A 23036-nucleotide genomic window follows, 5' to 3' on the forward strand; every position below is an offset into this window, starting at 1 on the left:
CGGATAGGCACTTGGTGCAGGGAGTGGCAACTGTCCCTTAATATAGACAAATGTAATGTATTGCGAATACATAGAAAGAAGGATCCTTTATTGTATGATTATATGATAGCGGAACAAACACTGGTAGCAGTTACTTCTGTAAAATATCTGGGAGTTTGCGTGCGGAACGATTTGAAGTGGAATGATCATATAAAATTAATTGTTGGTAAGGCGGGTACCAGGTTGAGATTCATTGGGAGAGTGCTTAGAAAATGTAGTCCATCAACAAAGGAGGTGGCTTAGAAAACACTCGTTCGACCTATACTTGAGTATTGCTCATCAGTGTGGGATCCGTACCAGATCGGGTTGACAGAGGAGGTAGAGAAGATCCAAAGAAGAGCAGCGCGTTTCGTCACAGGGTTATTTGGTAACCGTGATAGCATTACGGAGATGTTTAGCAAACTCAAGTGGCAGACTCTGCAAGAGAGGCGCTCTGCATCGCGGTGTAGCTTGCTCGCCAGGTTTCGAGAGGGTGCGTTTCTGGATGAGGTATCGAATATATTGCTTCCCCCTACTTATACCTCCCGAGGAGATCACGAATGTAAAATTAGAGATATTAGAGCGCGCACGGAGGCTTTCAGACAGTCGTTCTTCCCGCGAACCATACGCGACTGGAACAGGAAAGGGAGGTAATGACAGTGGCACGTAAAGTGCCCTCCGCCACACACAGTTGGGTGGCTTACGGAGTATAAATGTAGATGTAGATGTAGATAACTTTAAAATAAACATATTGAAAAATATTCTCCTCTTTTTTATAATCTAATTTCCAGTATAAGCGAATTGCCTTCATCACAAAAAAGTAGAGTCAATTAAAAAAATATACTATTATTTTCTTATTCAGCAGACCAAAATTACCTGAAATTGATTAATAAATCTCATGCCACAGAATCAGTCTTACCCTGTGTATTACCAAACGTATTAGCCTTTGTTACTGGCTAAAATGGTGTAGTCTGTCTAGACTGGGAGTTGTAAGTTAGTCTTTGTGTGTGGACAGAATATGCACCACATACGACTTCTTTATGGTGGAAACTCCAATTTGTATTGAAAATGCAATCAGAATGTTTTACGAGCTTCTTGATTGGGGATGGTGGCCAGTATGGAACCTGTGTATGCTTGAAAGGGGACTCTCTTTAGCAATATGCAGAAAATTGATGCACAAATATCACTGTTTTGCATGCGGTGATGGGAAATAGAAGAATATGTGAATAAGTATCTTCACAAACATAATACAAATCCAGACAGAAAAGAAGTTTGGAGTCACAAATACACTGACAGGGGGACAAAAAACACATCATCAAAAATAAATAAATAACGTAGAGTAATGAAATTTTAGGAATACATTTGTCTAGGTAACATATGTAAGAGATTAACACTGCAAGATCACAGGTTAATGTAAGCATGAGATAAGTCATTGAAAATATGAATTGCTGGTACATTAGTAACCAGTGTACATATCAAAATATCGACTGCAAGTATGCAAATATGCATGCATTTTGATGTACAGCGCTGAATGTCAATTTATGAGATGGAGTTCCATGCCTGTTGCACTTGTTGCACTTGGTTGGTAAATGAAGGGACGGTTAATGTTGGTTGTCGATGATACTGGAGTTGTTATCCAATGGTGTCCCATATGTGCTCGATTTGAGACAGTTGTGGTGCTCAATCAGGTCAAGGCAACATATCAACACTCTGTAGAGCATGTTGTATTACAACAGTGGTTTGTGGGCAAGTCCTATTCTGTTGGAAAACATTCCCTGGAATGCTGTCCATGAATGGCAGTACAATAGGTTGAATCACAAGATTGGTGTCCAAATTTGCAGTCAGGATGTGTGGTATAACAATGACAGTGCTCCTGCTGTCATAGAAAATCGCATGCCAGACCATAACTCCAGGGGTAGATCCAGTGTGTCTAGCATGCAGACAGGTCGGCTGCAAGCTCTGGACCTGCTTACATTAGAAAACACAACAGACCTCTACACTACCTTCCAATAAGCTCTCTGTTGACACCACTGAAGTTGAAAATGGCAGTGGTTTGGGGTCCTTGGAAAGAGCCTCTCACTTGGAGCTGTCCTTGAAGTAATGAATTTGTAATAGTTCACTGTGTCACAGTGGTGCCAACTGCTGCTCAAATTGCTGCTGCAGATGTACCAAAGCCATATGCTGCACAAGATGGTCATCCCTCTCAGTAGTGCCACATGGCCGTCCAGAGTCCGGACTTCTTGCAGCTGTACATTCTCATGACCACTGCTGCCAGCAATCATGTACAGTGGCTACATTCCTGCCATGTCTTTCCGCAATATCACAGAAGGAACATCCAGATTCTCATAGCCTTATTACATGACCTTGTTCAAACTTGGTGAGGTGTTGACAATTGTGTCTTTGCCACCTTAAAGACGTTCTTGGCTAACTTCAACTCAACACGTCCAATCTCAAAGCTGACTAACACAGAAAATTGTTAGTGTGTATTTAAAGCAAACCTGATTTGCATCCTCATAGTTGCACTATCAGTACCACTATTGTGCAACTGGCTCAAAATCTGAATAGAGTTCATCTTTCTGATGTAGAAAGGTGCCCCCTAACTTTCGCTACATCGCACAACTCCTTGGTGTTCCCTTTTTTTCCCAGTCAGTGTACAGTCGCAAAATATGATGCAGTGTTACATTTTTGTCCATTACTTCATCCAATTTAGAACTGTTTTTTAATATAGCTGTCCCTCATATTATATAACTATGCATTTACATAGCTATATGTCTTAATGAAAAAAAGCATTTTATTATCTATTAAAGCAAACAATGTTACAATTTTATGAATGAAAACTTAATTTTTCATAAAAAACAGTCGTATGAAATGAAAAGGAAAAGTTTATTATTTCTGCAATGTAGCATACACTGTAATTCTTGCAGAACTCTATTTAAAAAATATGTACAATAATTCAGAATGTTTTATGAACTTGTTGATTGAGGACAATGATCAGTATGAAATCTGTGTATGTTCAAAAGAAGACTGTTTAGCGATGTGCAGAAAACTGATGTATAAATTTCATTGTTTTGCCATGCCTGGATGGGAAATAAAACAAAATGTGATGAAAATGTGAATAAGTTCTTCACAAACATTTGACCGATTTTGACCTTTATATCACCGCGAGAGAAGAATTTTGGAACCAAAAATACATTCCCAAAATAATATTAGTGTTACATTGTTTTCTCATTACTTCATCCAATTTATAACTGCTGTCTCTTGTATTATATAACTAAACATTTACAAAGCTGTATGACTATCCGAAAAGCCACAAATACAGGGTGCAGAAAAATTCAGCACTCAAGACTTCGCAGCGCAATTCCTCACATGTTGGCAATACAAAAATGTGTCACTAAATTTCATCCCACGCATATTTCGGGCAGTAAATGAACATAAAAGATTGGCAATCTGGCAACACTGTAATCACATGTGTGGTAACTACATCTGTCAGGATATAGCAGTAGTGCTGTGCAGTTGGTGCAGTGGATAGCGTATTGGGTTTAGAGGTGGGTCGTTTGCGAACTAACAGGTCCAAAGGAATGGTTCATCAAGATGAACAGAACGAGCGAGGAATGAATTCTAAGGCATGGTCTTTCATAGTTCACTTCAGTCGCGGCTTTCTACTTATAGTTCCTGGGACTTGGAAATGGTCAGTCTTGTTCCCGCAACGGCACGTTGGCCAGTCTCGTTCCAGACTCGGTCCTGTTCCCGTCTGTCTTGGTCTCGGTTTTCTACTTATAGTTCCCCAGAACAGGAAACGGTTGGTCTCATTTCCGCAACAGCACATTGGCCGGTCTCGTTCCAGCCTCGGTCCCGTTTCCATCTGTCTCCGTCTCGGTCTCACTCGGCCTGACTTGTCCTTCTTTGTGTGGCCACTCATCGCAGTTCCACTGCCCGACTGCTGTTATTGTTGTCAGTCATCAGTCATTCCAAGCTGTGAGCCACCACTGTGAAGACGTGCTAGTCAACCAATCCCCGGATCTCCCGGGAAAGGAAGATGCCGCCAGTGCAGAATAAGAAGAATAAGAAGAAGAAGAATCTGCAGACAAAAGGGTCTGCGACTCACGCAGCCCTGGAAATGACGGATTCATATACCCCAAAAAGACCACCTCAGCCGCCTCCCTTAACCAGGCAAACCCTGCCCCAGTGGTCACAATGAATAGCCTCTCATCATTAGCAGAGGTAAACCCAGACCCTGTAGAGGCCGCAGCAAAGCGCGCCCAATCATCAACCAACTCCAAGATTGTTCCCATCATAGCAACGTACAGTGGCTCTTACATAGAGCTATAGGAGAGCCTAAAGGAGACAACCACACTTGTCTTCCATGTAATCTCAACGAAGAATGCGGAAGACTATGTAAAAGTTCTATGAGAACTAAAGAGTAGGAACACACCATTCCACACACACACACACTCCTCAGGAAATGACACGCCACTGAGAGTGGCAATACACAGCATGCCACACTCCTTCACAGCCAACATTATGAGGAAGGCCCTGACAGACATGGGATTCACAACAAGGGCAGTGACCAAGATGAAGTCCCCAAAAACACGAAGGCCCATGCCACTATTTGAAATAGTGTCAGGTGTGCAGGAGATCACCACAGCATTGAATGCCCAGTACCGAGAGAAGAACCGGCTAAACGCTATAACTGTGGAGAAGCACACCCAGCCAGCTACAGAGGTTGCCGGACCCTACTAGACGCCCAGATCAGACAGAAGGCTGCGCACATAAAACGAGGAGTGACCTACACCGATGCAGAGAAGCGCCACCGCCAGCCAAGGAACACCCCTAGCACAAGCACCAGCTACATGCTATAACTGTGGAGAAGCACACCCAGCCAGCTACTGCGGTTGCCGGACCCTACTGGACGCCCAGATCAGACAGCAGGCTGCGCACAAAAAACCAGGAACAACCTACGCCAACGCAGTGAAGCGCCGCCGCCAGCCAAGGAACACCCCTAGCACGAGCACAGCGGCCCGCCAGCCCAGCGGAAACCCAGAAGCAACGCCAAGAAACCAAGTGGAAACACAGAAAACCACACAAGTACCGCGACCACTGCCCCGCCGCCGCCTACAGAAGAGGCCAAGAACAGGGTCAACACAAGAAAACCAACCAACACAAACAGAAGCACAACACCACGACCACCGCCAGCAGCAGGAAGCCACAGCAGACAACTCCTGCTGCACAGAAGCAAGGCAAACCGACAACACAACAACCACCAGAGAAGAAGTCGCCCCACAGACACTGGCAACAGCAGACACCGCATCCCTCATGGCAGCCACGATGGAAGCAATCGTCATGCTCAAGAACGTGGCAGAGAAGCTAGGTGCCTACATGGCCAACAAGACAGCTGCCCCAAGAAATCAAGATGGCATATAGACCCATACAAGGGCTAAGAGTCACGGTGTGGAATGCAAACGGGCTGCCACATCAAGCAGGTGAATTCCATCAGTTTATATATGACGAAGCCATTGATGTCTGCCTCATATGTAAAACATTCCTGAAGAGTGTCAGAGTAGGAGTACCTAACTATGAATGCCACCGGAAGGACCGACCAATACACAGGGGAGGAATGGCCATCTATATAAGGAGATTACTTCGGCACCACCCCATTGAGCTCCTGCGTCTCAACATGCTAGAGGCAAACGCGGCGTGCCCATCGACACGATGCTAGGAAGAATAAACTTCGATCGCCGTCTACTGACAACCCGGCCGAAACGAAGCACTCGACCCAGCCGACATAGAAGCCCTCCTATCAATTCCAGGCAACATCTTCAGAGGAGTCAACTACAATGCGAAGAACCATGCATGGAACTCGCAGGTAAACAACAACAGCGGGAGACGACTGCTAAACGCCGCCGAAAGGAGACAAGCAGTGATAATAGGGCCCAACAGCCCGACCTACTATCCAAAGAACTACGACCCAGACATACTGGACATGGCCATGGTCAAAGGACTACCCCTAGCCATACATGCCAGCACACACAATGCGGTGGCCTCGGACCACAAACCAGTCATCTACGACATTGCTCTGCTTGCCCCGCCAAAAGATGGACTCGACCACCGAGGCATGAGATGGCAGAGCTACAAGCAACAGCTAGCCACACCACCCGATCCGGACATCATTGGAGCCGACGAAACTATCTGATACATAACAGAGAGAGCCATAGACACCGCCATAGCAGCCATGCCACCAAGAAGGAAGAGGAATGGGATACCACACCACACCACCTTCCCCCACAAATAGGGACAGCAATAGCTGATAAAAACAGACTATTCCGAGAATGGACCAGAACAAGAAACCCGGCAACCAAGAGGCAAATGAACAGGATACAGTGAGAAATCAAGGCTGCAGTAGAAGCGCACAGAATACAAATGTGGTCTGCCAGAATATCCACACTTAGAATCGAAGACACGATTGCCTGGGACACCACTAGGAACCTCCTACGCCACTACCTCCACTCCTAGTGTCGAACAACACAGTATGCGAGCCCAACGGCATAGCGAACGCGCTTGCGGACGTATTTGCACAGAACTTTACACCAATAGAAGACCCCAGTGACCCGGAGCACATCACAATGGTGAACAACTGCATCCCCCCAGTTCCTGAACGCACAAGAAGAGGAAGACCAGATACAAGAAATCACCACCAAAGAAGTCAAGATACGGCTGAAATACCAAAACCCACGAAAAGCTGGCGGAATAGACCTGTTCACCAACCAGATGTTAAAACAAATGCCAGAAGAAGCAGCCGCATTCCTCGTGAAGTCCTTCAATACCATACTGAAGACAAAGGTCTTCCCTCGAACCTGGAAACATGCCATAGTCATCCCTGTCCCCAAACTGGGAAAGGACCCCACCCAACCGACAAGCTACAGGCCCATAAGCCTGCTACCGGCAATTTCAAAAGTCTTTGAACGCCTCTACCTATCAAGACTACTACAACATGTGAACGCGGAACAGCTCTTACCCAACGCACAATTCGGCTTCTAAGCTGGGCACTCAACAACACAGAAGCTACTAAGAGTCACGGAGGAAGCTTTGGAAGCCATGGAACGTAAAGAGTTCTTTGGTGCAGTATTTCTGGATGTATCCGGAGCATTCGATTTAGTATGGCATGAAGGCCTACTATTCAAACTACTGGACAGAGGAGTGCCAGTGTCACAGATGGCAATACTGAAGTCATACCTTTAAGACAGAGCATTCCACATGAAGGTGCAGAACGGAGAATCTTCAAGGAGAAACATCCTGGCTGGGGTACCATAAGGCAGCGTACTGGGCCCAGTGTTGTACACACTATAAACCAGTGACATCCCAACATCACGCAACATCCACACGGCCCTATACATGGATGATACAGCGCTCTATGCATGCATCATGAGCGCCAGAATCCTCGGACACAGACTACAAGGAGCCATGAATGAACTCTGTGACTGGGCGAAGAAATGGCGCCTAGCGTTCAACAGAACGAAGACGCAAGCCATCGTCATAAGCAGAAGAAAGTTCCCGATGGACCTACCCCCAATAGAGGTATGTGGCACCTCAGTCCCCTGGGGCAGGACAGCACTCTACCTAGGAGTCACCCTCGACAGGTGCCTTACGTGGAAGGACCACATAATCATCATTAAAAGCAAGGCAATGGGCAGACTCAGGACGCTCTACCCAATTCTCAACCCCTACTACGCACTCCCACAGGAGCTGGGCACCAAGTTATACTTCGCACTGGTGCGCCACTTCTAGAGTATGCCACAGTGGTGCGGGGTAATGCAGCAGAACAACACATATAGGTATCCTGCAGCGAGTCCAGAACAGGGCACTGAAAAGGGCCCTGCACCTACTTGGGACTTCCTAACAGAGCAACTGCATGAGCTGGCTGGGGTCCCACGCCTCCACGAGAGATACTGACAAGCAGCGCAGAACTTCTACGAGGAGACAGCAGTAGCAGAGAACCCCCTCATCGCTGCCCTCGGTCACCGTGAGCACTTCAACGAGAACACGAGATGGCCGGACCTGCTGTGGAGATAGTCGAAGAAAGAAGTCCCGAATCCAACTAACCCCAAAACCAAATGTAAATATTGTAAATTGATAACTCTACAATATGATTTCAGTGGTACAGAGTGGCGCACGAAAAATCAGCCCACCAATCGTTGTCTATTGTTTCTAAGTTGTTGTTTGTATTATCTTATTTGTTATTTCTTCACTGCCTAATTATTAAATGTTAATCTATTTTGCTCGTAGCGGTCAACAAATAATGTGTAATTGGTGAGAAGTCTGTACTTGGGGCCGGTTTTTCATGTGCAACCTTATATTATTTCACTGCAATCAGCCACATAACGATACAGTTGGCTGAATGAGAGGTTTTGCAGAATCATGAAAATTACAAGTGTGTGAGAATTCTGTTATGAACATAAACTCTGTACCCTGGGGGCGGGAGAGGGTGGTGGTGGTGGTGGTGGTGGTGGTGGTGGTGGTGTGTGTGTGTGGGGGGGGGGGGGCGGGGGGGGGGGGCAAGTGCTCACTCTTGGCGCCTATCACCTATATTACTAATTTTAAGTTTTTCATGAGAACAATTTTCTGTTTTTCATGAGAACCATACATCACACACAAATGAATGGTGAACGAGGAAAAATGAACGGTTCCCAAACAAGAGTGATCACCTGTTTTTCATGTGCAACCTTATATTATTTCACTGCAATCAGCCACATAACGATACAGTTGGCTGAATGAGAGGTTTTGCAGAATCACGAAAATTACAAGTGTGTGAGAATTCTGTTATGAACATAAACTCTGTACCCTGGGGGCGGGAGAGGGTGGTGGTGGTGGTGGTGGTGGTGGTGGTGGTGGTGTGTGTGTGTGGGGGGGGGGGGGCGGGGGGGGGGGCAAGTGCTCACTCTTGGCGCCTATCACCTATATTACTAATTTTAAGTTTTTCATGAGAACAATTTTCTGTTTTTCATGAGAACCATACATCACACACAAATGAATGGTGAACGAGGAAAAATGAACGGTTCCCAAACAAGAGTGATCACCTGTGAACTAGTTCCCAAGGATGAATGAGTTTGTTCATGTCTAATTTGCATTTTGTTGTCAAATGGCAACACCATGCAATAGGGGGTTATTGATGTACGAAATCTGATACTATCACACATTCTAAATGTAGAATAGTCTTGATTAAATGAACCATCAAACGTGAGTCAAATATGCTTTTACAGACCACATTCCTCAGCAACCATAGCGGCAGAGTGCTTCAGAGAAAACTTAGAGAATATTGGGAATAGCGGGTAAATTTCTTAATCGTGCTACTGTAATGAGGTGACTTTGATTTGGCAGCTATAGAAAGGGGACAGTCACATATTTAAAACTGGTGTTCGGAATAAAGAGTCAAATGAGATTTTTCAAACTGTAATGTCTGAAAATTACTTTGAGCAGGCAGTAAGATAACTGAATATTGAGAGCAACTTCCACATTAGAGATCACATGGTGTGACAGAACCAATGAAAATTGAGAAAGGTACAAAAATTATTTCTGCTTAGCAACAATTACAGGACACAAATTGCAGAGAATTCGAATACCAAACACAAAATATACAGCTCTCGGAATGAAGATCTGGAGCACAAATGGATGAAACTTAGAAGCATTGTACACTATGCCTAAGACAAGTATGTGCTCAGCAAGGTTTTGAGGGACAAAAAAGACTAACCAAGGTTTAATAACCACCACAAAAAGCTGTTATGAAAGCAAAGAGAGCTCAGTCGCAACACATTTAAGTGAAATTAAAATCTAGGTGGCAAACAAGATGTATGAAGCCAGAACGAGTGTACAGAAAGCAATGCAAGAAACATTCAAAGAATTCAAAAGTACAATTTTATCTGATTAAAAATCCTACAAAAGTTTGGTCTTGCAATAAGGCAGCGAACAGGTCAAAAATCATCTATTCAGTTGCTCAGTGTCCGTACAGGCAATGAAACAGAAAAAGACAAAGAGAAGGTTGAAATATGTTGTTGTTGTTGTGGTCTTCAGTCCTGAGACTGGTTTGATGCAGCTCTCCATGCTACTCTATCCTGTGCAAGCTTCTTCATCTCCCAGTACCTACTGCAACTTACATCCTTCTGAATCTGCTTAGTGTATTCATCTCTTGGTCTCCCTCTACGATTTTTACCCTCCACGCTGCCCTCCAATGCTAAATTTGTGATCCCTTGATGCCTCAAAACATGTCCTACCAACCGATCCCTTCTTCTAGTCAAGTTGTGCCACAAACTTCTCTTCTCCCCAATCCTATTCAATACCTCCTCATTAGTTACGTGATCTACCCACCTTATCTTCAGCATTATTCTGTAGCACCACATTTCGAAAGCTTCTATTCTCTTCTCGTCCAAACTAGTTATCGTCCATGTTTCACTTCCATACATGGCTACACTCCATACAAATACTTTCAGAAACGACTTCCTGGCACATAAATCTATACTCGATGTTAACAAATTTCTCTTCTTCAGAAACCCTTTCCTTGCCATTGCCAGTCTACATTTTATATCCTCTCTACTTCGACCATCACCAGTTATTTTGCTCCCCAAATAGCAAAATTCCTTCACTACTTTAAGTGTCTCGTTTTCTAATCGAATTCCCTCAGCATCACCCGACTTAATTCGACTACATTCCATTATCCTCGTTTTGCTTTTGTTGATGTTCATCTTATATCCTCCTTTCAAGACACTGTCCATTCCGTTCAACTGCTCTTCCAAGTCCTTTGCTGTCTCCGACAGAATTACAATGTCATCGGCGAACCTCAAAGTTTTTACTTCTTCTCCATGAATTTTAATACCTACTCCGAATTTTTCTTTTGTTTCCTTTACTGCTTGCTCAATATACAGATTGAATAACATCGGGGAGAGGCTGCAACCCTGTCTCACTCCCCACCCAACCACTGCTTCCCTTTCATGCCCCTCGACTCTTATAACTGCCATCTGGTTTCTGTACAAATTGTAAATAGCCTTTCACTCTCTGTATTTTACCCCTGCCACCTTCAGAATTTGAAAGAGAGTATTCCAGTTAACATTGTCAAAAGCTTTCTCTAAGTCTACAAATGCTAGAAATGTAGGTTTGCCTTTTCTTAATCTTTCTTCTAAGATAAGTCGTAAGGTCAGTATTGCCTCACGTGTTCCAACGTTTCTACGGAATCCAAACTGATCTTCCCCGAGGTCGGCTTCTACCAGTTTTTCCATTCGTCTGTAAAGAATTCGCTAAGTATTTTGCAGCTGTGACTTATTAAACTGATAGTTCGGTAATTTTCACATCTGTCAACACCTGCTTTCTTTGGGATTGGAATTATTATATTCTTCTTGAAGTCTGAGGGTATTTCGCCTGTCTCATACATCGTGCTCACCAGATGGTAGAGTTTTGTCATGACTGGCTCTCCCGAGGCCATCAGTAGTTCTAATGGAATGTTGTCTACTCCCGGGGCCTTGTTTCGACTCAGGTCTTTCAGTGCTCTGTCAAACTCTTCACGCAGTATCTTATCTCCCATTTCGTCTTCATCTACATCCTCTTCCATTTCCATAATATTGTCCTCACGTACATCGCCCTTGTATAAACCCTCTATATACTCCTTCCACCTTTCTGCCTTTCCTTCTTTGCTTAGAACTGGGTTGCCATCTGAGCTCTTGATATTCATACAAGTGGTTCTCTTCTCTCCAAAGGTCTCTTTAATTCTCCTGTAGGCAGTATCTATCTTACCCCTAGCGAGACAAGCCTCTACATCCTTACATTTGTCCTCTAGCCATCCCTGCTTAGCCATTTTGCACTTCCTGTCGATATCATTTTTGAGACGTTTGTATTCCTTTTTGCCTGCTTCATTTACTGCATTTAGTGCCTCTCCTTGTCCAGCAGTCTATTGAATGACTTGCACTGTTATTACCAAAGAGCTCAATACAGCTCTTGGAATCCTGCTGACTGTGCACCTCCATTACCATTATTTAAACCCAAATGTCAAGGTGGGAAGCACCTATGCCATCTTGATTGTGGCTCCCCCACCACTCCAGTAGTGGTCCTACCCCTACTGACTGTAAAAAGATACAGACCCACTCCATTTTCAAGGAAGGTTATTGGACAGGTGCATATAATTACAAGCCCATACTACAACATCAATACATTGTAGAATTATGGGGCATGTTGTATGCTCAAGCACTGCGACATTACCAGTGAATAAAGATCTCATCTATAAAAATCAACATGGATTCCATAAACAGAAATCTTGTGTAACACAACTCGCTCTGTTTGTCCATAAAATGCTCTATAGGCAAAGGAGCTCAGGTTGATACCATGTTTATAGAGTTCCGGAAAGCATTCAATATTTTTCCACACTGTCGTTCAGTCAACAAAATACACTCTTACTGAGTACTGGACTGGATTTGTGATTAGATTCAAAGCTTCATAGTAGACAAAACTCAACATGTATTTTTAACACTATAAAATCTATAGGTGTGTACAGGATGCCACAAGTCTGGTGATGTTTTGGAGATTTACTATAAAATTTAATTACAAATTTTTTTCATATGATGTTTAATTAAGCGTCCAGCATGAGTTCCTTCAGAGCCTATAAGACTGTCAGAACTGTGGCATCAGCAGACACCACTGTTTCTGGAACTTGGTTGACAAAACCAGCAACATGTGCCACCACGGATGCATGAGAAAGGAGTTATGTGGTGAGTGCTGGCCACATCTTAGTGGAGAGCTCTGTGTGGCTGCTCTCTTGTACTTGAACTCTGAGACAGAGCAGATGGCTTTATGCTGTCTTCTCTCTGCCTCTCTTGTGTTCCAACCTTCCTACAGAGCAGATGGCTTGGGCCCACTGTCTCTAGCTCTGTTCTTCTCGACTGGCCACTAGCTTATTCAGATGTGAACTGGCTGCTCTCCTTATTCCTTTATTCTACAACAGCCTAGAGAGGCAGATGATTTCACAGTGTGGCCCAGATGAGCCCTTCTGTATCCCAACTACCTAGAATACTCCAGGATTTTATTTAACTGTCTTATTTGAAAACTTTCTTTAGATGCCCATCCTCTTACATTCTGAGTAGACTCCCCTTCTACACCTAAACAAACTGGAGTCAGAAGTTGGGATACCCTATCCTTTGGTCCAAGAAGGGGCTGCTAAAATTTTGGTTCATGTTTGATGGTGTGTGGTCGGTGAAAAGTTAAGTTCATTGCCTCGCAGCAGTGGTTACCATGCTATGGGTGGTGCAGCATGCCAGCAGTGCTGCCTTAAGCATGCCATATTTGTACACTCTGCTGCTGCAATAGGGCAAAGTAATTGTAAAATTCTGAACTGTAAAACAGGCATCTGAAGTGTTCTTTCAAACATACAATTCATGTCATATCTCCTTGTTGTTGAAGTGTTTCGAGAATTTCTGCATAAATTCTAGAACCACTTGGCCTTAGACTGTCTCAAACACATGATATTTTAAGTATAAATGTGAGAAAGCCTATCTACTGTGCGTCGCCTGTCTTTGAGTGCAGGTCTGAAGTGGCTAGTAAGAAGACTGTAGACACAGCAGTCGAACGGCACCGACAACTGTTTGCCAGTCGCGCCATGGAAGTTTAATGAACGAACATGGAAGACTCAAAGAAGTTCTATGTTATTCTGTACTGTGTTATAACTTTGACTATTGTAGTGGAAAAAAACAACAATTGAGATATTGTTAATTACTGCTCATCTTTGACTTGGAGAGGGTAAGACATGTGTTGCGATTCAGGATGAAAATGGGACTTGGTTTATAAGCCAACTTTCTCTTATGTGTAACTGAACCTTGTTTCTAACCTTTGGATACACAAGGAGACTTACTTGATAGTGTTTGTTCATGTGGAGAATGAGATTTGTTAAGTTCTGATGTTTGAATATACATCGTTAAGTGAAGCAAAAGAAACTGCATATGTCTGTTTCTTTTTTTATAAATAAAAAGAGTCTTGAGAAATTCCTGTTCCTAGCAAATATACTTCGGAGAAGAAAAGAAAAGGAGTTTGCAGCAGCAAGCTACCCAGCAAGGAAAGTCAGCTGAAAATCTCAAGTAAGTTGTTTCATTAAAGAAGTGGGAGTTTACACACATACTTCACCACTATGTCTTCCAAACTGTTAGAACTTGGCGACCTGTGTGAAAGGACAGAAGAAAACAGGAATTTTGAGATGAAAACAAGACAAGAAGATCTTATGCGTTGCCATAGCAACCGAGTATAACAAGACGAGAGAACCATTACAAGAAACTGGATTAAGCCTAAAAATAATGTGGAGAAAATTAATAAATGCAACAAAAGGGAAGACGTAAGAAAGTCATAATGTTAAAAGAAAAGAGAGTATATCTCGACGTATTAGACTAAGAAGAGAGATGCCGGGAACAATTCGGCTAAGAAAATCCGGTGTGGGGAGTACACAGTTCTCACGCGCATCGCGAGGACGCAGACGTGGAAAACAACATTCGACGCTGCCGGCACCAGTTGCTGTTCATCGGTGCTGACCTGCATCCACATCCACTCACCAGTGTCAATGCAGCAACCTACATCCGATGCCACCATCACCAGTTGCTGCTCACTAGTGCCGATTCCATATCCGCTTGCCAACGCAGCCTAAACTCTCTGCCGGGTGAGTATAAAACAGTACTTCATTGTTGGAGAGTGAAGTTGGATAAACTGTTGAGTGAACTATATTAGAGTAGTTGTTATACTTACAATGAAGTTTTTAAATGATTACTAGATCTAAAGCTCATAAGAATATTGATAACGTGAAACAAATTAAAGCAACTCAAGCACCAGCTATGGCTATGGCTATGAGAGTCAGTAGACAAATGCCAGACTGGAATGAGTTGGCAAATTAAATTAAAGCACAAAGTGCAGCTTCAAATGCTCAAATTGTGACTTTAAGTAAGGAACTAAATGAAGCCCTAAGGAAAGAAATAGGTTTGGTGTATTCTAGTTTAAATACCCAGACTGAAGCTTTAAGAAAAGAACTAGCTTCAGTAAATTCTCAATTAAAATTATTAAATGCCAAAGTAAAATCGCAAAGCAAAGAATTTGGTAATCTATGCGAAAGCATGGGGGCTTTAAAGACTGAATTTGACGATTTAAGCAATAAAGTAAATAAAGTAGAGGATCTGAAATTAGAATTAAAGGATGAAGTAACTAATTCCTTAAACCTGCATGTAAATCAACTGTTCAGTGACTTTAGTCAAAAACAGAATGATTGATTTCAGGATTGGACAAAGAAGTTAGAATTTGATATTGAGGAAAGACGTAGTACTGTAGTATCCAAAATCAATGAAAAGTTAGGATAATTTGAAAATGGATGTAATGTTAAGTTTGATGCTGTAAAGCACAGACTGCATACTTTAAAAGGGAGTGTCGATCAGAATAGCGAATTAATACCTATAACCCAATCGCAAATTGCAGGTGTTTATACACGAGTAGAAAATCTAGAAAGAAGTTTCCAGGAGAGGATGGCTAACTCTGATACAGTAAATATAAGTAGTTTGGAGGAACAATTTGAAGAGATTATAGATCAAAAAGTCATCGAGAGAATAATATCCGGCAACGTTTCTTCCACACTTTTAGATACCCGGCAATGTTTCTTCCACACTTTTAGATACCCGAAAGGTTGTAGATAACTTGTGGAAAGAATTTAACCTTGTCCAGGAACAAGTAGAAAAACGAATAACTTCACCTAATGTTGTGTTACCTAGTGAAGTGGTGATTGTTTTGCAGCGGGGAGACTTTCAAATAAAATTTAACGAGATGTACTGGTCTGCACTTGCTCAAGTGAAGTTAATATCAGATCTATGGGATCTGGGTGGAGTCATCTATCTCCCACGGACGTTAACATTCTGAGTTAAGGGGGGAATGACGACCGTCGGATCCCAAGTTGTTTTTGGTGTTTCTTCCAAAATAGTTTTCCCACACAGAATTCCCTTAAAATCTTAAACTATTCTGTCATCTATTCCTGAAATCTTAAACTATCCTAGATCTTGTTACCAAGAAAACTGGATATGACTACAACTCATGAGAATCACAGAATAAGAAAGAAAATGATCTCTAGACATGAAATAAAATGAATAGAATGTTACATAAGTGGAAAGTGTAATGTGATAGTACTATTTAAACAGAGTGATATCTAGATGACATAAACTGAATGGGATATTATATTTCTGGAAAAATATAATATCAGGTGAATATCTGAACAACTGCTATACTGTAGTGTATAGATTTTCTATTTTGTAAAGAATATTTTATACCTTTTATGAGATGTGATGTAAATGGCAGGGTTTGTATCAGTTTTGGAAAGGGGTGGGTACTGTGGATAAAAGCATGGTTTACGAGAACACATAAATCATGACTAACACAAAACACACACCACACCTTTCAGACAACCCTCACAAACAAGTGTGCCTGATTCTTCACCATTTGCCGTTTCCATAGGGTTGCTAAGATTTCCTTCAGGGACCTCAAGGGTGAAGGTGGAAATGTCCTTTCTGTAGGAGAAAATTTAACAACAAACCTCCTCCGGCTTCTCACTCAAGTACCTGCGAGGTAGGGATCCTGGAGAAGGGGGTGGGAAGGGTTTCCTGTCTTTGGGGCTATCTTCTTTCCCTTCTTCAATCTTAGTGACCATTTCTATTTATTACCTTTCTTACTTCTCATTTGAGGACCTATCTATTTTTTCCCTCTTTCCATATTCATCTACTTCTATCGCAGAAGTTCTTCCTTGTTTCCGTGGTTTCCAATAACCTACATTTTATCTTCAGATAAGAAGGCTGAAGGATCAGATTACACAAACAAACATCCACATGCACACAAGAAGACATTTAAACGCAAACATTAAAATTACAGATTAGAAACTTGACGTGATGTGAGAACCACCAGGTGTGGTATCATAAAAAGAAAACTGTGACGATTTCACATCGAGCAAGTATACATAAAAAGAAGACATGAGTAACGAAAGAAAAAGCAAGCAAGATGAAGTACTCATGATGTTTATTTAAGATATGTCAGCATAGCAAATACTCTGATAAACTGAGGACCTGTAGGGTAGTGGGACTTGAATAGTGTATGTAAACATATTATCTACTGAATAGTATATACACATGGAATCTATTAAGTGTATAGAAGTTGAAAAGTAGAGGAGACCTCCAGCGATTAGATGAAGTATTAAGAAGTAAATGGAAAGTGTAGAATAGATTTTTTATCTTTACTAGAAAATATTTAATTATAGTATACATAGGAATGTATGCTGAGGTTATGGAACCATGATGCCTACTCAGAAAGAATAAGAGGGGTGTACCCGGCATTTACTGAATATAAAGAGCAGGCATACCTACATGGAGATAGGACGACCTGTAGCCTAATGAATAGGGATTTTGTATGAAGTAGATTAAAACTGAAGAAACTGCAGGAATGAAATACACTAGAAGAAGAATGGGTAGCTTTAACAAATGAGATAGTGAAGGCAGCAGAGGATCAAATAGGTAAAAAGACGAGGGCTAGTAGAAATCCTTGGGCAACAGAAGATACATTGAATTTAATTGATGAAAGGAGAAAATATAAAAATGCAGTAAATGAAGCAAGCCAAAAAAAAAAAAAAAATACAAACATCTCAAAAATGAGATTGTCAGGAAGTGCAAAATGGCTAAGCAGGGATGGCTAGAGGACAAATGTAAGGATGTAGAGGCTTGTCTCACTAGGGGTAAGATAGATACTGTCTACAGGAAAATTAAAGAGACCTCTGGAGAAAAGAGAACCACTTGTATGAATATCAAGAGCTCAACTGGAAACCCTGTTCAAAGCAAAGAAGGGAAAGCAGAAAAGTGGAAGGAGTATATAGAGGGTCTATACAAGGGCGATGTACTTGAGGACAATATTATGGAAATGGAGAGGATGTAGATGAAGATGAAATGGGAGATATGATACTGCATGAAGAGTTTGACAGAGCGCTGATAGACCTGAGTCGAAACAAGACCCCGGGAGTAGACAACATTCCATTAGAACTACTGATAGCCTTTGGAGAGCCAGCTCTGACAAAACTGTTACCATCTGGTGAGCAAAATATATGAGACAGGTGAAATACCCTCAGACTTCAAAAAGAATATAATTATTCCAATCCCAAAGAAAGCAGGTGTTGACAGATGTGAAAATTAGCAAACCATCAGTTTAATAAGTCACTGCTGCAAAATACTAACTCGAATTCTTTACAGACGAATGGAAAAACTGGTAGAAGCCGACCTTGGGGAAGATCAGTTTGGATTTTGTAGAAATGTTGGAACACGTCAGACAATACTGGCCCTACGACTTATCTTAGAAAATAGATTAAGAAAAGGCAAACCTATTATTTCTAGCATTTGTAAACTTAAAGAGAACTTTTAACAATGTTGACTGGAATACTCTCTTTCAAATTCTGAAGGTGGCAGGGGTCAAATACAGGGAGCAAAAGGCTATTTACAATTTGTACAGAAACCAGATGGCAGTTATAAGATTCGAGGGGCATGAAAGGGAAGCAGTGGTTGGGTGGGGAGTGAGACAGGGTTGTAGCCTATCCCTGATGTTATTCAATCTGTATACTGAGCAAGCAGTACAGGAAACAAAAGAAAAATTCGGAGTAGGAATTAAAATCCATGGAGAAGAAATAAAATGGCATTGTAATTCTGTCAGAGACAGCAAAGGACTTGGAAGAGCAGTTGAACGGAATGGGCAGTGTCTTGAAAGGAGGATATAAGATGAACATCAACAAAAGCAAAACGAGGATAATGGAATGTAGTCGAATTAAGTCGGGTGATGCTGAGGGAATTCGATTAGAAAACGTGACACTTAAAGTAGTGAAGGAATTTTGCTATTTGGGGAGCAAAATAACTGGTGATGGTTGAAGTAGAGATGATATAAAATGTAGACTGGCAATGGCAAGGAAAGCGTTTCTGAAGAAGAGAAATTTGTTAACATCGAGTATAGATTTAGGTGCCAGGAAGTCGTTTCTGAAAGTATTTGTATGGAGTGTAGCCATGTATGGAAGTGAAACGTGGACGACGAATAGTTTGGACAAGAAGAGAATAGAAGCTTTCAAAATGTGGTGCTACAGAAGAATGCTGAAGATTAGATGGGTAGATCACATAACTAATGAGGAGGTATTGAATAGAATTGGGAAGGAGAAAAATTTGTGGCACACCTTGACTAGAAGAAGGGATAGGTTGGTAGGACATATTCTGAGGCATCAAGGGATAACCAATTTAGTATTGGAGGGCAGCCTGGAGGATAAAAATTGAAGAGGGAGACCACAAGATGAATACACTAAGCAGATTCAGAAGGATGTAGGTTGCAGCACTGGGAGATGAAGAAGCTTGCACACGATTGAGTAGCATGGAGAGCTGCATCAAACCAGTCTCTGGACTGAAGACCACAACAACAACAACAACATAACTGGGCGTACCTACCAGAATAGAGAGAGGAAGTGCACTCATATGGTCAATCCACAGGCAAGGTCTAGGCACTGGTCCTATGGGAAAAGGACAGTATCGTGACAGAAGTCACACGTTATAGGGATTATTCTGTTAAGTTTGAATTCTATACACAACGAGCATTATTACACGCTATGTAAGTTTACAAGTGTCAAAAGGAACACTTTCAGGTTGCCCAGAGGTCCTCCAAACTACATAAAATGTTAGAAGTAATACATACTTAGGAAAGGTAGTATTAAAGATGAAAACAGAAAATAGATTACTCAAGTGTCACCACCTGTAGTTTGCGATTGAAAATAAAAATAAAGTCTCATGTTTCCTAAATACTAGTCAGGCTTAGTGGACCACTAATGAATACTCAGGTCTTGATATCAAAGAATCGCTCAATGTATACTGTTAAAATGTGAATTGTTATTAGGTGTGATATTAATGTACGCGATGATTATGTATAAAATATCACATGTTCAATCTGAGGATGGGGAAATGTAGTTTTTCGAGAATTTCCACGTATATTCTAGAATCACTCAGTCTTCGACTGTCTCGAACACATGATATTTTAAGTATAAGTGTGAGGGAGCCTATCTACTGCGTGTCACCTGTCTGTGTGTGCCGGTCTGAAGTGTGCAGTAAGAAGTGTTTGCCGGTTGCGCCATGGAAGTTTAATGAAAGAACATGGCAGACTCAAGGAACTTCTGTGTTATTCCATACTGTGTTATAACTTTGACTATTGTAGTGGGGAAAAAAAAAAAAAAAAAAAAAAAAAAAAAAAAAAAAAAAAAAAAAAAAGAGGAGAGAGAGAGAGAGAGAGAGAGAGTTGAGATATTGTTAATTAATGCTCATCTTGGACTTGGAGAGGATAAGATGTGAATTCCAATTCAGGATAAGAATGGACTTGGTTTTTAAGCCAAGTTTCTCTTATGTGTAAATGAATCTTGTTTCTAGCCTTTGGATGTGCAAGGAGACTTACTTGATAGTGTTTGTCCATGTGGAGAATGAGATTTGTTAAGTTCTGATGTTTGAATATACATCGTTAAGTGAAACAAAAGAAACTGCGTACGTCTGCTTATGTTTTTTATAAGTAAAAAGAGTCTTGAGAGGTTCCTGTCCAGCAAGGGAAGTCAGCTGACAATGTCAAGTAAGTCGTATCGTTCAAGAAGTGGAAGTTTACACACATACTTCACCACTTTAGGTAGTCCAAAGCGTTAGATTGTGAATTACTATTTAATGCCTGCCACTTGTCACTACAGACAGTTACATCTGCAAGAGTAAAAATGTTTTGTCAAGTTATTTTCTAGTTAGCATCATAGTTTTGAATGGACAATATTCAAAGAAATCTTTCGTCATTACTTTTGATCACAATTTTTAGAGATCGCGAAAGTGTAGACTGGAATATAAATGCAGTAAGTTTAAGATAAGATACTGGGTGGACATAATGCCTGCTACAAAGTTGCAAATAGAATGAGTCGCAGAAGCAGTTGGTAATGTCCCAGTTAGAGACCTGTGAGAGAAAACTGGGACTCTGTGAAATGACGCCTCCTGCGACTCAGTAGAAATAATTAATTATTTATGTCAAAGGAGAGATATATCTTTAGAGTTAACTGCAGCAATCATGTAACGCTGACTGAGTGTTAATGCCAAGCTTACAGTGATCGGTGCGGCATTAACATCTCTGTTTCTACAATAAATTATGATGTGTGACCGATTTTGCGCTCTCTATTGTACTAGTGCTTTTCTGTTAGCCTCTCAAACTATCAGATTCTATCTTGTCAGACATTTTAGCTCTAGTGAGCTCTATTTCTTAATATTGTCATTATTATTTTTATCTTATGACGTAGTATTCATCGCAATTACAGTGATATTATTATTTCCCACAATGATTTGCTCTGCTGATCAGCTTTCCAATTTCTAAACAGGAAATATTAAACTTTATTAACGATAACTAATTTTCGCCATAAGTTGGCAAATTCCATTGTGTTTTCTTTGCAGAAGATGTCTGCCATGAAACTTGTAGATGTACGAAATAATTTTTCTAAATAATAACCTAAATTGTTGTAGAAAAAAGTGAAAAATCATTTTCACAAAATTATTAAATAGTTAGATTTCCAGAGTCTCAGATATTCTATATTTCATCATTAGTCGACGCCACTTCTGGACACTAATAAGAAAAAATACTTTTCTTTGCAAAGTTTTACCCTGCTCTTTAAAAGCTAGCCATCATACAAACCAAAAACAATATATTTACTGCTGAATGAGTTCTTCCAGAACTGTGCTACAGAAACTACAAAAGGTAAATCTCACGTTGCTAACTTATAAAAATTACTATTTACTGTCGATAGAAGTAATCTCGATTATAAAATATTCTCTCTATTTAACAAGATTTAACATTCTTTCAAGTAATATAAATAAAAAGTTATATTTTAACTTATGCTATGAAAACAGGAATTGGAGGCATGGTAATGAGCAATACAAGCGTCACTACCCACTCACTCACAAAGTAGACTTGGGTACGCAAACAACATCATTCATTTGCAAGCCCCTCTCCCCCTCCGGGTCACATATTAATTTTATTATGACTATCCCAGAAATCAATTTCATTCCCTCTTCCTAAGGAAACCCTTCTGAAAATGCGATTTTACAACATGTTTGTGACATTTGGCGAGTGTGCTCATGCCCAGAAGACTTTCAGTTAAATAGACCGAAATTGTCAGGAGATGCCCACACCTATTTGGAATCAGTGGAAAGTTTCAAGAATCCAACACATTTGAACTATTACCAAATGAATTAATAGAGTGATCTTCACTGATGCCAGTTTGTAGCCATGGCGGATGGTCACACTCAAGTGCTCAGACATAAACAACAGCAGTTGCCTAGCGTTATATGAGTTGTTTTGGATGCATTGTACTTCTTTCCATAATTTCGGGATAGTGGCTGTTTAATACTGTTGTTAAAAATATCATGATTTTTCAAGTTTTCATTCAGTTTTATGTCTTTCACGATTTACAACCTATGCTTAGTGAATATCGATGGTGTGTTTACAAGGGAGTGTAGCCAACCAGCTGTTTCCTGGTCCCCCTACAGTAAGTACCTTATCCTCTCCATTAAAATCTCTGCAAAAGGCTCATGTGTTCTCTGTCACCTGGCTAAGCTTAACACTAGGTTTCACAATGTTTGCCACCTGGTATTCTGCACATAGTTTTTCCTGTAGCAATTCGCCTACAGCTCTCCTGTGACTCTTACCTAGCAGCAATACTCTTTTCTTTCTATGTGACTTTTCTTGATAGTGTCAGTTTACGATTTTTGTTAGAAAAATCATGCTTTTTAGTTTTCATTCACATCATGTCTTCTGCCACCTATGTTCAACAAACACCTACATTATTCTATGTCTGCCTGATAAGTGGTAGTTAGCTGCATAACTCAGAAAAAGTTGTGTTTTTTAGTAATTATTACTTAATTACAGTTTAAGTGTGTTGCAGTGGATTTTATTTTATTGTTGGAGTAGTG

Source organism: Schistocerca nitens, chromosome 2, assembly GCF_023898315.1.
Source record: "Schistocerca nitens isolate TAMUIC-IGC-003100 chromosome 2, iqSchNite1.1, whole genome shotgun sequence".
Lineage (NCBI taxonomy): Eukaryota > Metazoa > Arthropoda > Insecta > Orthoptera > Acrididae > Schistocerca > Schistocerca nitens.